Raw genomic sequence first — 17,569 nt, forward strand, 5'->3', positions numbered from 1 at the left:
TATTGGCTAGGTTCAAGCATGTTTTTAGTCTCACCTTGACCTGCCTAGGGACTGTTTTAGGTGCCCTTAGTCCTTCGGGGCTTGCCTTGCATGGCCATGGTTTAAGTCCCTTTGTTGGCTTCGTACTTTGAGCTTTCTTGCATGCTATGTTTGACTTGTTTGGGTGGTTTGGCATCTCTCCTTGCATGATTTCAGAGATTACCTCATTGCCACATTATCATGATTATCACACTTTGCTCATGTTTGAGAGTTGTGTCCTTTTGCTTTAATTCTTCGGTTAATGCATTGTGCGTGCATACCTTGCTGTTGTGCCCTCATTCCAACACTTTTGGCCACTGATTTGGGGCATGACTGAGGTCTACCCCGTTTTTGGTTTAAGTCCATTTGACATGTCCACTTGCATGTTGCTTGTATGCTTATTTCGCATTGCATTGAGTATGCCATATAGTTGCATGTTTGCATGCTTAAGTCATGTTGCATGTTTGCTTGCTTGAGTCGCATTGTGTATGCCATGCTTGTGTTGCATTATCGTTTGGATTAAAGTGTTAATCCAAGCACGAGGAACGAGGGGCGTTTCATACTTCAAGTGATGAAATGTGTCTCAATTCTCTATCGCCGATGCTCTTGATGATCCATGATAGAGTTCTAGGCACTTATGTGTTTTTCTTGCGCATTCAGTTCTCATTGATTTGCATGAGTTGGATCTTTGGCCATCATCCATCGGGATGCGTGATTGGTGGTCGTGGATCCAATTATGCCTCTCCCTTGATGTTTCGAGGTGATATGGGATGGCATAGTGCGTACATACCCTTGGGAGACCCTCCATTTTCTCTATTTTGTGCTCTGTTGCCGCTTGGTGTCCCAGCACATCAGTGGCCAGCAGTGCCTTGCAGATGGCCGGTAGTCCTTCATTCCTGGCCGGCAGTGCCCACTCTTGGCCGGCAGGATGGTCGGCAGTGGCTCCCCATGGCCGGTAGGCCACTGATGTATTCCCCAGACTAGTTTTGGTAAGGTTCAGCAGGAATTCCTTGAGGACACCCTGCAGACAGAGCCTAAAAAGAGCATCCGGAGAGCTTTCGGGACAAGAACCGAGCATGCATCCCCTTCTCCCCCAACCAGAGCTGGAACAACATTATTTACTGTTTTCCTTAATTGTTAGTTAGCATTTGGTTTTGTAATTTAATTAGTTAATTTGTTAATTAATTAAGTTTTGTAATAATTAGTTGTTGCTAATTATTCATTTGGTTATGTAATAATTAATTAGCTTGTCAGTTAGTTAATTAGTTGGCATGTATTATTTATTCGGACCCTCCGTCGAAAGGGCACAATTGTTGTAATAAGTGTGCGTGCGTGTGTGCATGTCTTCCAATCTCACGTCTTTCTCCCTCTTACTTAACCGCTTACAATGGTTAGTTCTAGGGCAAACTTTCAATTAGCATCCTTATGCTTTGCGTGCGTGCATCCATTCATCTATATTGCATACACCGGGCTCGGCGCATCATACTAACTACATCATATTTCGATTCCAATTTGAATACATGATTATCAATTGCTGTATCTCACATGCCATTTTAAAATAGTCGAGCCCATTTCTAGTTGCGTTTTGCATGTGTTGCATTAGCCATCTTAACATGATCTAGGATCATGCATTGATTACTAACTAGTTTCTGTTTTGGCTCGGAGTACACTGTGAGTGTTTACGCTTTAGCATACTACATGTGCGTGAGTGTTGCCATGATAGCATGCTTGCCATGAGTCTAATTGCTTAATTGATATAACTGTCTGAATGCCTATGGGTGAAGGTTGGATTACTTGAACTGAAACAATTCATCAAATCCGCATTTTAGCCAACTTACGAGTAGCAAACTTCAAACCATTTTTCAAACAAACGGATATGCAATGCTTTATTCCAAATTAGGCGATCTGGTCTATACTTGTTTTGCTGTGTGCATCACATAGTAATTCTAGCTAATTAACTGGAATAAGAACACATGTGTTTTCAAAAACAAGATATCATGTTTAGTACAGGCCGATCTTTGATCGGGCTAGCAGGGGTGCTCATAGATGACCTTCCCCAATCGTACCCAAGTTCCCGAGCAGAGACAACTTTGGTGATGACAGACACGTGGCCTTAGGCACGAATTAGAGTTTCCTAAATTTTCCAAAAATAAAATATTTAGGTGGCGACTCTGTATCTGGTAAAGCAGTCCATGTTTGGCACTTCTTTATAAAAATCAGTTTTCCAAAATGATTTGCCGGATTTGGACTCTTTGGTGATTTATCGGTCTCACATCACACATTATGAGATTAGATTCAGAACCGTGACATTGACTCCGAACTGTAGTAGCTCAGAACAAAACGAGATTCGCGCCATCGCAAGAAGCGCGGATATTAGAGAATTCCCAAGAGTGCATCTACAGTTTCTGGCGACTATGTTGGGGAATTAGAGAAGTTGACTCGAACTCATGATATCTTGTTTTGATTACACTTATGTGTCTCTTTGCATTGCATTTGCATTGGTGTGCCTAGGGCACCGTGTTTGCCGTATGTTATTCCTGAACGGTTTGCCAGAGGCTCGCTTCGAGAAGCGTGCCATAAGGCTGACCGGTTGTGGGCTCTGCCACGACGGGAACACAAACCTCGATTTTACCCGGGCACCCTTTTTGACCATTCGACCTAGTGCATATTCAGAATTCATAGTGACTATTCCAAACTAGGACAAGTTGCTTACCCGAATGTAGGTTGTTTGAAACCGTTGTGTGCATAGCGAAACCCTAGCTCCTGACAAAATAGGACAGGGAAACCCTACCCCAACATAGGGGTGTTTTGGCTCTCATTTGCTTGATTATGTGCTTTTAGAGTGTGCCTCTACAGGGAATGCACGTATCAATTTGCAAGTCTGAGTATCAGGCCTGCGAGCATCAGTATTTTAAGAGTCAGTTATATCTGCGAGTATCAGATTCAGTTTTGGGGCAGTAATTTACGGAACAGTGATCAGTGGTTGAATACAGTTAGTCAGCTATGTTTATGTCTGTTGTGGTGAAATTGGGCTGAGGTGCTGCCTGTTTTCTCTTTTAGGGGTTCAGAGATTCGGTTCAGAGCAACCAGTGTTCTCCTTTACTAAGGCAAGGCAGAAAAGGGCCAGTCAAGGCTCACTGGTTCATCAGATTCGTTAGCCACCAATCACATCACCTCTGTTCAGTTCAGCAGACTCATGATGACATAGAATTCAGAAGAAATCGTGGCCATGGCAGCGACACTAAACCAAGGAATCACCATACAAGGTGAGACCAATGTTGAGATGCAACGTCCGCCCGCCCAGGTCACCTGCTGCACATCCAATCTGGGAACCTCAATTATTTGATGGGAATGATCAGTGATCTTTAGAGATCTGTTGCTGATCTAGCCTACAGAATATCGGCTTCCCCTTCGACCATGTCACGTGCCGGGAACTTCATGCCGAAAGAGCCTCCGCTCTTGGGGCGGATTGTAATTGAACTCAGTCAACCTGAACCCATCCTAAGTATAGGCAATGGCATGCCAACAACAACCGGGTTTCGCTCTGATATAGCAACCCAAACCTTCGACCAAGCTAAGGCGAGTGGTAAGAATAAGGTGGAGGTGGACATCGATCCCTTCGAACAACTTCTGCAGGATGTTGAGGCTTTGAAAGTCAGGGGACTGAATAAACAGCAAGTGCTCGCAGTTGCTGCAAAAACTATCAATGACACTTTCCCCGCTCAGACTGAGGGCAGTTCAAGACAAGGGGAGAACCAGGAGCAGGGTCGTCATACTGGAAACAATCTTGTCAGATCTAATCCTGCACCCGAAAAAAATCAGAAAACCAAGTCAGTACCTACTGACCCCTTTCCTAGTGCGTCTAGTAAAAATCTGCAAACCTCAAAGTATTTACCCCAAGGTCGTAGGGTCTTCCATGCCCTCTACATGCCTTTGTCCAAGGCACTTCAGATCCTCGCTAAAAAGGGGCATCTTAAACCCCTCGAGCCTCGACCTCTCCCTAGTCATCTTCCACCTAGCCATGACGCTACCCAGTACTGTGCGTACCATCAACAGACAGGTCATACTACCGACAATTGTTTCCGTCTTCGCCACGAAGTACAGGATTTGATTGACAATGAGGTCATCCTCCCACCTAGCTCAGCAAAGTCCATCGTCACTGGGTTAGTGAACTTCGAGGATAATACAAGTATGTGATCAGGAAACGAACCACCTGCGAGCGGCACTCGGTTTACTTCAGATGTGGCATATGCCATGCACTATTTTGAGCATTTGCGAATGCCAGTTTTTGTACTTTCTGACTTGGGTATTAAGTCAGTTTTGTTGTCTTGTATATAGTCAGTCTTTTTGTACTATGTTAGTCGGGCCTGTCTTGTTGTACCGAGTCAGTCTTGTTGCATAGAAGTTGGGTGATTCCGGGGTTGTTACTTCGAATATCACTATTTTGTTTTGTGTTTGTCTTTTTACTTTCTTTTGGGTTTGTTTCTACCGTGGAGCCAGTTGCACTAGAAGATATGAATGAAACAACAGTGATTTTCACGCTTTTTTGTTTGCTTCTGCCTTGTGCCGGTTCTGCCAGAAGTCTTGAATGAAATGACAGTGCTTTTCACCTGCTCTTTTGTACCTTGAAATCATTACATTGACCTAAGTTTTTCAAAAACTTTTTGAACATAGAGGAAGGAATTCCTCGGGATTTGTAAAATTTGATCAATTGAGAGAAAGGGAGGCACGTTAAGCCTTTAATGAATGAGATCATGTTTGTTAACGTGAGTACTGAGAAGGATCCTGCCTTGATCCAGATTGGTTCTACATTGTGTTCAGCACGAGCAACTAGTCGCTTTCTTAAAAGATTTCAAAAAAAAAAATATTTTGCGCGGTTCTGCGAAGACCTGTGTGGAATCTCTCCTTAGATTGTGCAGCCTAGGATCGCTCTCAACCTCGAGACTTGACCCCTCACTTTCAAACCTTGAACTTGGATTGGAAATGTTCAACGGTCAACCACAAAGGAGGCCCGCCAGGCCAGATTCGAAGCAGCCCTTGGACTAGGAGCAAGAAGGTCAGATATGATCAACAGAAAGCTTGCGAAGCTAGAAGAGAAGCAGCCCTTGAACTAGGGGCAAGAATATCAAATGTGCTCGAAGAGTAAAAAATTGGGACATTTCTCAAGATAAGAAGATCGGCAAGAATGCCAAATCCCAAAAGGGAGGAAAGAAGAAAGTTTTTGTTGAAGGACGATCGAATTCCTATCTGCAACACTAGGGGCAAGTTCAGTCCCCCATTGGATGGACTTCTACATCATCAGCAAACAACAGCCATTCTCTTGGATTCAAGTGGCTTCAAGATCTTAAAAACCGTTTGATATGGACAAAGCTACACTTTTACCCTTGAGAGACTCGCTGGGCCGAAAACCCAGAAGGGCGACCCAGGAAAAAGTCAGAGCAACAAAAAGAAGAAAAAATAAATGAAAGAAAAAAACAAACAAAAAAAAAATAAAAAATGCAAAGATGAAAAAAGAAATGAAATGAAAACAAAAGAAAAGAATTGAAAAGAAGAAAAACAGAGCTCGCAAGGTTGAAAACCTGGAAGGGCGGCCTTGGCAAAAGTTAGAGCGCAAAAGGAAAGGTTATTACCCGAGGGTACCTTAACTGGAACTACGTAAGGCTTGATTTCCATGTTTGGGATACGTAGGCAACTTCATTCTGAAGTCCAGCCACAAACACTTCCAAATCGATTGTGTCTATATAATGGTTTTGATCATCTTTGTCTTCTCTATATCCGAGAGTTGGGTTGTGTTCGTCGCTCTGAGGATTGACTACAATGCGCTACGGTGCCATTCAGAGAAGGGGCAACTCTCCGTTGCCCTACAATATGCTGCAGTGCTATTCAAACAAGGGGCAACTTTTCGTTGCCATGCAGTGTTCTTCAGATAAGGGGCAATTTTCCATTGTTATGAATCCGAGGTTGTGCATCTCAAGAGTACTGAGGTTGACTAATTTTCTCAAAAATTACTCTATTTTTTCCAAAACTGGACCATTTCTTGGACCCGAAAAAGAAAAATTTTTAGTGCTCACAAATTAACTTGCATGATTTCAAATCAGAAAGTTGAACAAGTACGTTAATCTAACTCTCATCTTGGTCAAAATTGTTTTAGTAGAAAGCCAAAACAAAAAATAGTCAAAATGATGAACAAGGGGCACTGTTGAGTCAGGCTTCCTGTCTTTTCCCCGTTGTCAACGTACTTGCCAAGAAGGGCACTCTACCTGCCAGAACAAGGCATAACTGAAGTTAACAGCAAAGGGCAGAAAGCTCCCTTATCCTCCGAGCAGCGAGGTATCAAGCCAAGTGCGAGGCACGAACTGGATTGGATTAAGATACTCCACTCCCTTGTTTAGACACATCTGATCACGTCCAAACTCCCCATGAGCGCATCATCAACCGATGTCAGCTGTAGATTGGCTGGTTACACACTCAGTTGTAGCGCAATCCCTCTGTGAGAAAACTCACTGTTGTGAGAAGAAGAAGAATCTAGCAGAATGCTAGGGACAAGAGCCCACAATTTCTTGTTTATCCATTAACCACACAGGAGAGGGATAAAAAATGAGAGATTGAAGAATAGAGAGATGTGCGCTGAGAGAAAAAGTGAGAAAGAGGCTTTTTCAGAAAAACAAAGCCTGAGGGCCGAGTGATGTGAGAATCACAAATGAGAAAAGGTGGGAACCAATACCCGAAGAAACAGGCTCCTTGTGCACGTCTGAGTGTCGTGCCTTTTATTTTGTCTCGATTCTTGTTTTGAGTCGTTTCGAGTGTTACTCACTAAGTTTAGGTTGTTTACCTTTTGTTTTCTTTGTTGAGTCGCGGTGTGCTGTGTTCAGTCGTGGGCTCAATACCTGGTCAAAAACTCATCTCTCAATTTCAAAATAATTTGTTTTGTGCTCGGAGTGCTGTGTCATTCTCCACATTTGTGCAAAACAGGATTTGTTCTTTCGTAAAAACCACAGGGTTCAACCCAGGTCATGTGAGAACGGTAAAATCATGACCTATTTGAAGCTGTATAGGTTCCAGGCTGCAAAGCAAAACAAAAGAGAGAAGGTTTGGAGCATTTGTTTTTGTTTCAAACTTCTGCATGCTCCGTTATTGCATCACGTTTGTTCAGATTGAACTGTTTGTTTAGGATGCACCGTGTGTAGAATAAACTGAGTACTGTGTTATGGGTTGTGTGTTCAGAATGAGCAGTGTTCAGAATAAGCTGTGTGTTCAGAGAAACAGAGTACTGTGTTATGGACTATGTGTTCAGAATGAGTAGTGTGCTGTACAAACTGTGTGTTCAAAGTGAATCATATACTGTGTTGACCATTTTAGTATCAGAATTATGATTAGAAGTGCTCTCCCTGAGTGCCAATTCATGCCAGAGGCATCTTGGTTGTGTTCGCAATAAGTTCCTAGGAGATCAATTGCGATGGTGAAAACTAGAGTTCGAATGGTTGTTGCCTAGAACACAAATGTTTGGAATTTCCGAGACTAAAGTCTGGTTTGAATACCCAGGGGTGTATCCCCAGCTTGAAATCTGTATGGAAGCCCCATAGGTTGAGGTAGTGGGTATGCGCCTCGATTCTGGATGCTAATCCAACCTAGTCTGTCACCCCGTTGAAGAATAGGGAAAGTTGTGAGTATGATCAGGAACAAAAGTGACATCTGTGGTTTCCCTAGCAAACGTCGCTCCTTGTCAGTATTTCAGCGCCTTTGTACTGTGAGTTGAAGATAAGTGTTCGAGGAACACAAGGGGGGAGATCCCCGTCAGAGTAGAGCGGTTTATCGCCACTCACCATGCGAGGTGCATGCTGAAGCACCGCTATGTTTGGTTATTGCATTCCTTAAACATCATGCATTATGTTGCATTTTTACCTATCTAGTCTCTTTCCCATTCTTGCATAGTATTGTATGTACTGTTCATTCAGGGACGTTCCGGTTCAGTTTAACTGAAGCATTTCTCCTCTCGCATTTGGCATGAGTTTGGACCTATCCTTCTCCTCTCGCGTTTGACACGCGTTTGGATCACTGCACTTTCTTGCGCAGTCCTTTCCTCTCTCATGTGTGATACGTTGAGAGATTTTCTCTTCCTTCTCTTACGTGTGATACGTTGAGAAGTTTTCCTTCCCCCTCTCGCGTGTGACACGTTGAGAGATTTTATTTTCCTTCTCTGGTGTGTGATACGCTGAGAGGTATGCCTTTCCTCTTGTTGCATTATTTTGCATTCTCTTTCTTTCAGGGAACACGGGGACACGTCCCTATGTTTCTTTTTCTTTCTGAGACACCAGGATACGTCCCTATGTTTCTCTTTCTTCGGGGAACACGGGGATACGTCCCTACGTTTCTCTTTCCTTCAGGGAACACGGGGATACGTCCATATGTTTCTCTTTCTTTGGGGAACACATGGATACGTCCCTATGTTTCTCTTTCCTTCGGGGAATACAGGGATATGTCCGTATGTTTCCCCTTCTTTTCGAAACACGAGATACGTCCCTATGTTTCTTCTTCTCCCTCCTTCCTCACACGATTTCAGCGCGTTTGGAATTGTTTACCTCTTCTCACGATTTCAGCATGGTTAGAGTTTGTTCCTTCCTCGCACAATTTCAGCGTGTTTGAAATTGTTTACCTCTTCTCACGATTTCAGCGTGGTTAGAGTTGTTCCTTCCTCACACGATTGCAGCGTGTTTGGAATTGTTTACCTCTTCCCACGAATTCAGCGTGGTTAGAGCTGTTCCTTCCACACACGATTTCAACATGTTTGGAATTGTTTTGGACCTCCTCTCACGATTTCAGCTTGGTTTGAGTGTCCCTCTTCCTCACACGATTCCAGCATTGTTGGAGTTTGTCACCCTTCACATCACCTACACCTGTTAGTGCATTGTTCGCACTATTTTGGGCACCCCACCTGCACCTGTTAGTGCATTGTTCGCGCTATTTTGCGCACCCCACCTGCACCTCTTAGTGCATTGTTTGCGCTATTTTGCGCACCTTTCCTGCACCTGTTAGTGCATTGTTCGCGCTATTTTATGCACCCCTCCCGCACCTGTTAGTGCATTGCTCACACTATTTTGCGCATCATGCTATCTTGCGCATTTCACTTGCACTTGTTAATGTCTTGCATTATTATATACTTCACTTGCATTGTTATGCTTGTTTCCCTTCCGCATTGTTATGTGTCACAGTTAGGTTGTATTGTCTTGCACCCTTCACCCCCTCTTTAACTTTCGTTGTTACGCTCGTTAATTGCATTGTTTCGCACACCTCTTTAACTTGCACTGTTACACATGCTTTATTTGCGCTGTTACGCACTACTTTACTTGCGCTGTTACGCATGCTTTATTTGCGCTGTTACGCACTACTTTACTTGCGCTGTTATGCACCTCTTTACTTGCGCTGTTACACATGCTTTACTTGCGCTGTTACGCACTACCTTACTTGCGTTGTTTCGCACCTCTTTACTTGCGTTGTTACCCATGTTCTACTTGTTTTCCTTGTGCTGTTACGCATGTCTTCTTCTTTAACTTGCGCTATTACGCATGTTTTATTTCTTTTACTTGCACTGTTACACATGTTCTACTTGTTTTACTTGCGCTATTACGCATGTCTACTTCTTTGACTTGCGTTATTACACATTTCTTTAACTTGCGCTATTACGCATGTTCCACCCGCGTTGTCTCACACCTTCAGGATTACATTGTCTTGCACCCCTCTACTTACATTGTCATGCACTACTTCAATTGCGTTGTCACGCACTTTTCACTTGCATTGCTATACATCTTTCTAACAATATTGTACCTGTTGAGTTTCTTTCTTTTACAGGCACGATATTGTATGTACGGTTCATTTGAAGCTGACGCGACCAGACGAACCAGACAGGTATTGTATTTACTCCGCGTGAGACTTGGCGAGAATGGTACAATTCTCTTACATCTTTTCTGCATGTAATGTAGTTTGATTTGTATTCATTCGCTTAAAACTATTCCATTTACTGTATATAATTGTTTCATTACAGCTTTCTTTGCATAATCATAAGTTATGCTCTTGCATCGTGCATGTCATTTGCATTTTGCCCTAGCCTGTGGGCACATCTCGGTATGTTTTTTTTTTTTTTGAATGTTAGCCTGAGTCTTCGGCCTTGTCAAAAATGGGTCGTTTCTGGGCCTTGACATTCGCTCCCGTCACTTTGTGACTTTCGAGTTCTGTCAAAGAGGGACAACTGTAGACACCCCATTTTTGACCGTCTTCAAGACTTGGTTGTGCTTGCAGGCATATCCAACAACTAGTTCGATTGCTCGTCGAGTACTCGACTGTCGCGGCGGAACGTCACAGGTTTGAGCTTCCCAAATCCTGTATCCTTTCTACCCCTTTTTTGGACCATGTATTGGCCCATCCAGTTTGATTCTCTTGGTGCACTGCCAGCCCTATTTTGGCCCTGCCGGCCATGCATTTGTTACTGCCAGCCATTGATGAAGCCTACCGGCCATCAACGAGCCACTGCCGGCCACTGCTGATGGCCGACAGAACCCTTGTCTCAGCAGGTTTCACGCCAGATCTTTTGAGCCAGCTGGTTTTCACTCCTTTCCCCTCCATACACGTGTGTGGAGGGATGAAGCTCTTGCCAAGCTTGCTCAACAAGCTTTACATTGCTCCTTTTCTATATAAGGAGAGGTCCTCTCTCCTTAGCAGAGGTTCAGCCATTTTTAGAGAAGAAAGACCTCTCTCTATATATATATATATATTTCTCATTCTCTATCTCTCTATATTGCATAGAATAGTGTTCTAAAGCCCATTTTTCTTGTACTTTTACACTACAACACATAGAGATACACCACCATCTTTGGGCTGAGGTCCTTGGCAGTGTTACTTGAGCTCTAAAACTTGGGTTTTGGCCCCTGAGGTTGCTGGTTTCGAAGTTGATCTTCAAGGGTGAGTATATTTCCCATTTTAGCATTTATTTGTACCTCATTTTGGCCATCCTTGAATATTTCTTTAGGCCTTGCTTTCAACTAAAAAAAGTTTTGTATTTGAGTGCTTTTGATGATTGTTTAAGGTCTTCTTGGTGTTAAGGGTGCACAACCCTCTTGTTTGCCTTATTTGGCCTTGTTTTGTACCATGCTTTAAGGCCTTCGAGGTAGTCTTGCTTTGGCCTTTTAGCCACTGAAATCTAGTGGATTTTCAGTGGTAGACATATGGTTTTGAGGCCTAAAACCAGAGGGGGGTGACCCCCTCTCTTTTTGTTTTGTTTGCTTGAGTTTTTGGCCTATCAAAGGAGCATGTATCCCTATACTTTTGAGGTTTGGTTCAGGCCCTTTTTTGTGACTTTTAGGACATGCCTTGACTCTGTCCATGGCTGGTTTGGTGATCTTATGCATGCTTCTTATATGTGTAGTGTAATCCCATTTGTGGCACATCAAAGTAGCATGTTTTTCTAGCTTATGTTGAGTCCATTTCAGCATGTTTCTGGTGATGTTTTGCCATTACATAACTCTGTCTGAAGTTGGTTTGGTCATCTTTTGCATGCTCCATATACTTGTAGAACAAATCTTACTTACTAGCCCTATGTGCATGTTGATTTGACTCATCATTCCAGCATATTTTGGCTTTGCTCCAGCATGATTTTATTCTTATTTTGGACTGTTCTAGGACTATTTTAGGGTGCCATGGTCATATCACTCATGTTTTTTATAGCTATATTGTAAATGCTTTGGCTAGCCTTGGGTTTTGAGGCCTCTACCATGCCATACATGTGATGTTTACATGCTTTGCCATCATTTCGAATGTTATTTCAGTCTATGAAATTTGGTCATACACCTACATTTGACATGCTTTAAATGCCTTGAAGAGTTTCTGTTTTATGCCTCATGAATGGATCATTGTATATGCCATTAAGCCTAGGCCTTTGGGTCATCATATCAGTGCATTTTTTGTCTTGTTATACCATGATGTAACTCTGTTTTATGCTATCCAAGTCATGCCATGTTTGGTTTTAATAGGTGTAATGTAATACTCCTTTTGTAGCCTTGCATGCTCCATGTTTTTTACCTTTGTTCTAGCTTGTATTGGCTAGGTTCAAGCATGTTTTTAGTCTCACCTTGACCTGCCTAGGGACTATTTTAGGTGCCCTTAGTCCTTCGGGGCTTGCCTTGCATGGCCATGGTTTAAGTCCCTTTGTTGGCTTCGTACTTTGAGCTTTCTTGCATGCTATGTTTGACTTGTATGGGTGGTTTGGCATCTCTCCTTGCATGATTTCAGAGATTACCTCATTGCCACATTATCATGATTATCACTCTTTGCTCATGTTTGAGAGTTGTGTCCTTATGCTTTAATTCTTGGACTAATGCATTGTGCATGCATACCTTGCTGTTGTGCCCTCATTCCAACACTTTTGGCCACTGATTTGGGGCATGACTGAGGTCTACCCCCTTTTTGGTTTAAGTCCATTTGACATGTCCACTTGCATGTTGCTTGTATGCTTATTTCACATTGCATTGAGTATGCCATATAGTTGCATGTTTGCATGCTTAAGTCATATTGCATGTTTGCTTGCTTGAGTCACATTGTGTATGCCATGCTTGTGTTGCATTGTCGTTTGGATTAAAGTGTTAATTCGAGCACAAGGAACGAGGGGCGTTTCATACTTCAAGTGATGAAACGTGTCTCAATTCTCGGTTGCCGACGCTCTTGATAATCCATGATAGAGTTCTAGGCACTTATGTGTTTTTCTTGCGCATTCATTTCTCATTGATTTGCACGAGTTGGATCTTTGGCCATCATGCATCGGAATGCGTGATTGGTGGTCGTGGATCCAATTATGCCTCTCCCTTGATGTTTCGAGGTGATATGGGATGGCATAGTGCGTACATATCCTTGGGAGACCCTCCATTTTCTCTATTTTGTGCTCTGCTGCAGCTTGGTGTCCCAGCACATCAGTGGCCGGCAGTGCCTTGTAGATGGCCGGTAGTCCTTCATTCTTGGCTGGCCGTGCCCACTCTTGGCCGACAGGATGGTCGGCAGTGGCTCCCCATGGCCGGCAGGCCACTGATGTATTCTCCAAACTGGTTTTGGTAAGGTTCAGCAGGAATTCCTTGAGGGCACCCTGCAGACAGAGCCTAAAAAGAGCATCCAGAGAGCTTTCGGGACAAGAACCGAGCATGCATCCCCTTCTCTCCCAACCAGAGCTGGAACAACATTATTTACTGTTTTCCTTAATTGTCAGTTAGCATTTGGTTTTGTAATTTAATTAGTTAATATGTTAATTAATTAAGTTTTGTAATAATTAGTTGTAGCTAGTTTTTCATTTGGTTATGTAATAATTAATTAGCTTGTCAGTTAGTTAATTAGTTGGCATGTATTATTTATTCGGACCCTCTATCGAGAGGGCACAATTGTTGTAATAAGTGTTCGTGCGTGTGTGCATGTCTTCCAATCCCATGTCTTTCTCCCTTTTACTTGACCCCTTACAATGGTTAGTTCTAGGGAAAACTTTCAATTAGTATCCTTATGTTTTGCATGTGTGCATCCATTCATCTATAATGCATGCACCGGGCTCGGCGCATCATACTAGCTGCATCATATTTCGATTCCAATTTGAATACATGATTATCAATTGCTGCATCTCACATGCCATTTTAGAATAGCCGGGCCTATTTCTAGTTGCGTTTTGCATGTGTTGGATTAGCCATCTTAACATGAACTAGGATCATGCATTGATTACTAACTAGTTTCTGTTTTGGCTCGGAGTACACTGTGAGTGTTTACGCTTTAGCATACTGCATGTGTGTGAGTATTTACGCTTTAGCATACTGCATGTGTGTAAGTGTTGCCATGATAGCATGCTTGCTTTGAGGTTATTTGTTTAATTGATATAACTGCCTGAATGCCTGTGGATGAAGGTTGGATTACTTGAACTGGAGCAATTCATCAAATCCGCATTTTAGCCTACTTACGAGTAGCAAACTTCAAACCATTTTCCAAACAAACGGATATGCAATGCTTTGTTCCAAATTAGGCGATCTAGTCTATACTTGTTTTGTTGTGCACATCACATAGTAATTCTAGCTAATTAATCGGAAAAAGAACACATGTGTTTTCAAAAACAAGATATCATGTTTAGTACAAGCCGATCTTTGATCGGGCGAGCGGGGGTGCTCATAGATGACCTTCCCCAATCGTACCCAAGTTCCTGAGCCAAGGCAACTTTGGTGATGACGGACATGTGGCCTTAGGCACGAGTCAGGGTTTCCTAAATTTTCCAAAAATAAAATATTTAGGTGGCGACTCTGTATTTAGCAAAGCAGTCCATGTTTGGCACTTCTTTATAAAAATCAGTTTTCCAAAACGATTTGTCGGATTTGGACTCTTTGGTGATTTATCGGTCTCGCATCGCACATTATGAGATTAGATTCAGAACCATGACATTGAGTCCGAACTGTAGTAGCTCGAAACAAAATGAGATTCGCTCCTTCGCAAGAAGCGCGAATATCGGAGAGTTCCCGGGAGCGCGTCTACACTATGATTTTAGAACAAAACTCTATTTACTTTACTTTCAAAATCAATTTTGAGTAAGAAAATTTGCCATTTTAACATATCTCAACCATAAGCACATCTCCACAACCTTTCTCAAGAACCCATTTAAAAACCCTCTTTTACATTTCAAAAATCCAACCCTAGGTTTAATCCAAAATCCCTAAATTACTAAATTCTTTCAATAAGCAAATAACCAAGGTAAAAGTCACCCAAAGGTTGAAAAAATCCTTACCTCAAAATTAGAAGACAAGAGAGAGGAAGGGTTGAAGTTTGGTGGAGCCAAAAACGAGATTTTCTCCGATTAGAATGAAGCTCTAGATGAGCTTTACCTTTTTCTCCAAATAGCTATGGTGGAGAAATCAATGGGTAAGGGTGTATTTGAAGTTTTAAGTAAGAACTAGAGAGAGACAGACAGACAGACAGACAGAGAGTAAAGAATTAGGGTTTTGAAATGTTTTAGAGAGAGAGGAAATGAAAAGTGATTCAAAAAGCCTTTTCTAAATTGATATACGTGCAAACCACTCGAGCAACCAAAACACTGCTCGAGTGTCGGATACAATAAGTGACACCGCTCAAGCGACCAAAAACACAGCTCTAGCGCACAATGACCCCCTCCTAGAAGCTCAGACTTGTAAAAAGGCTACTTGTGCACAAGAAATACCACTCGAGCGAAGATACTCTACTTCTAGAAGTTTTGTAGATTGTAAAAGGCCACTTGAGAGGAAGAAAGACCGCTCGAGCAAACAAGAAGAAAACTGGATAACAACTCTTTAAAGAAACTGACCCCCAACCTATTCTAAACGCAACAATAACTCCTAAACAACCAAACTCAAATAGCAACAAGATGAAAATTGAATGAACAATAGTTCAGGACATGGATTCTTGGATTCAAAAGTAAGAAATGGGTCGGGTCTAAACCAAAATCATTATACCGTCTCAAATGTTCTATTTATGGCCTAAATCAATCATCCAGATAATGATATTTTAGATTCCATAAAAGCCATTATTTCGACTGGGTTTGAGATGATCGAGGAAGACCATTGTATTGTTGAATGTTGACGACATATTGTTAACTGGAAATGACATGGAGATGATTGTCGCCACTCAAAAGTGGTTGTCCTCTATTTTTGAAAGGAAATGCATGGGAGAAGCAAATTGTGTGCTTGAAGTTAAGATCCTAAGAGATTTCTCTAACAGACTTCTTTGTTTGTTTCAACATACTTACATTAAGAGGATCTTAGAACAGTTTTGAATGCACTATTCGAAACCCATTGTCAATCCGATTGAGAAGGGACATAATCGGAGCATCGATTCTTTCCCTAAGACAGAGGAGGAAAAGGTTCCCTATACGAGTACAGTTTGTAGTCTAATGGACACTATGATATTTACTCAACCAGACATATGTTTTGGAGTAGAAATGGTCAGTCATTACTAGAGTAACCCAGGACTTGTTCACTAGCAAGCAGTGAAAAGGATTTATTCATCATCTTTGTCCACGATGGAGTAAGAGTACTGTGCTTGTTCAACAATAATTCTAGAGGCTATTTGGTTGATAAGATTTCTACAATGCCTTGGGATCACAACTCTTGCAGATGAAACCGTTGTGATCCATATTGATAGTATGGCAACTTTGGCATATTCTAGGGAATCCTAAGTGTCTTGGTAGGACCAAACACTTTGACATTCTTTTTCACTTTATTCAAAGAGTGATAGCACAAGGGAAGGTAGTCCTACAACATATCTCCACTAGCAAAATGGTGGCTGATCCACTGCTAGAGATACTTTCTAGACTCATGTTATAAGTTTAGGACTTCGTAGGATTTGATATACTTTGGATACCTCATTGACTTTGTTAGATATTTTATGAGTATCTTATGCATAATTATTTATTCATGTGGTTTTATGGCATAATTGATACTACTAACACACATTGTATATGATGTCACCATGCTTAGATCAACCTTCTTACATTGGTGATCACCTTGGCACTTGTAAAGTGAATGAGATGAGACATTAATTATCTTGGCACTTTGAGAGCGAGCTACGTAAATGTTTTGTCACTTGAGAAGTGAACAAAACTGATTTATTATTAGATGTCACATTAACATTGGCTAAGATTCAACTTTAAAAAGTTGAACATGAAGTTATCCACAGCTTCATGAAGCCTGATTATAGCTGAATGTGAGGTCTTAGATAGGCACTTGATGAGCAAATATGCTAAGAAACTCAGGTTAGGTTCTTGTATAGTGACTAGACTAAAATTCGTATGGCGTTAGAGAGTGACAGACCCAATTTAGTGGGAGCTCCGTCGTAGCATACATATCATACTGTATGTGCTACTGTCAACCACTTAAGGGAATGGCTAGATAGATCCCTGCTCTAACACTATGTGAGCCCTGTTAGGCCAATAATAGGCCTACTCTATACCTTTAAACTTAGAACTATGTCATGAAGTGATGACTTGATGTCGCTACTTTAACATGTCATCCAAGGGTTATGATAAATGCAATCTAGAGGACCATGTCTAGGAAAGCAATCAAGTTTGAGTGAATTGACATGAGTGGCTAGGGGAGATTGTTAAAAATCATACACTTGTATGCTCATTGCCAGGGCGATTGTGTTGGATTTGAGATCACGATATAATCATGAGTATAGATACAGTATTTAGGTCAAGCATGTTTATGAGCTATGACTCACGAGGGGCTTTAAAATATTCGATCTGATATGATCCAACGAATTTGGGGTATATACGAGATACTTTGAGTGATATGTTTTGTTAGTTTTTGGTGGCTTAATATAGCACTCCCACCTTTATACCTTCTCGTCAGGTTGCACGCTTAATTTTTTCGTGTGAAGAGTAGACTGAATGAGAGATAGAGAAATGATCATTGTGAATGTAACCAATGATGTGGACGAGTGGGAGATATTGGAAATTGGGTCGGATTTGACCCATCCCATCACACATGGAACACCCATATGGATTGTTGATAATTCACCT

Source organism: Camellia sinensis, chromosome 8 (assembly GCF_055761805.1).
Source record: "Camellia sinensis isolate YWXY chromosome 8, ASM5576180v1, whole genome shotgun sequence".
NCBI classification, from domain to species: Eukaryota; Viridiplantae; Streptophyta; class Magnoliopsida; order Ericales; family Theaceae; genus Camellia; species Camellia sinensis.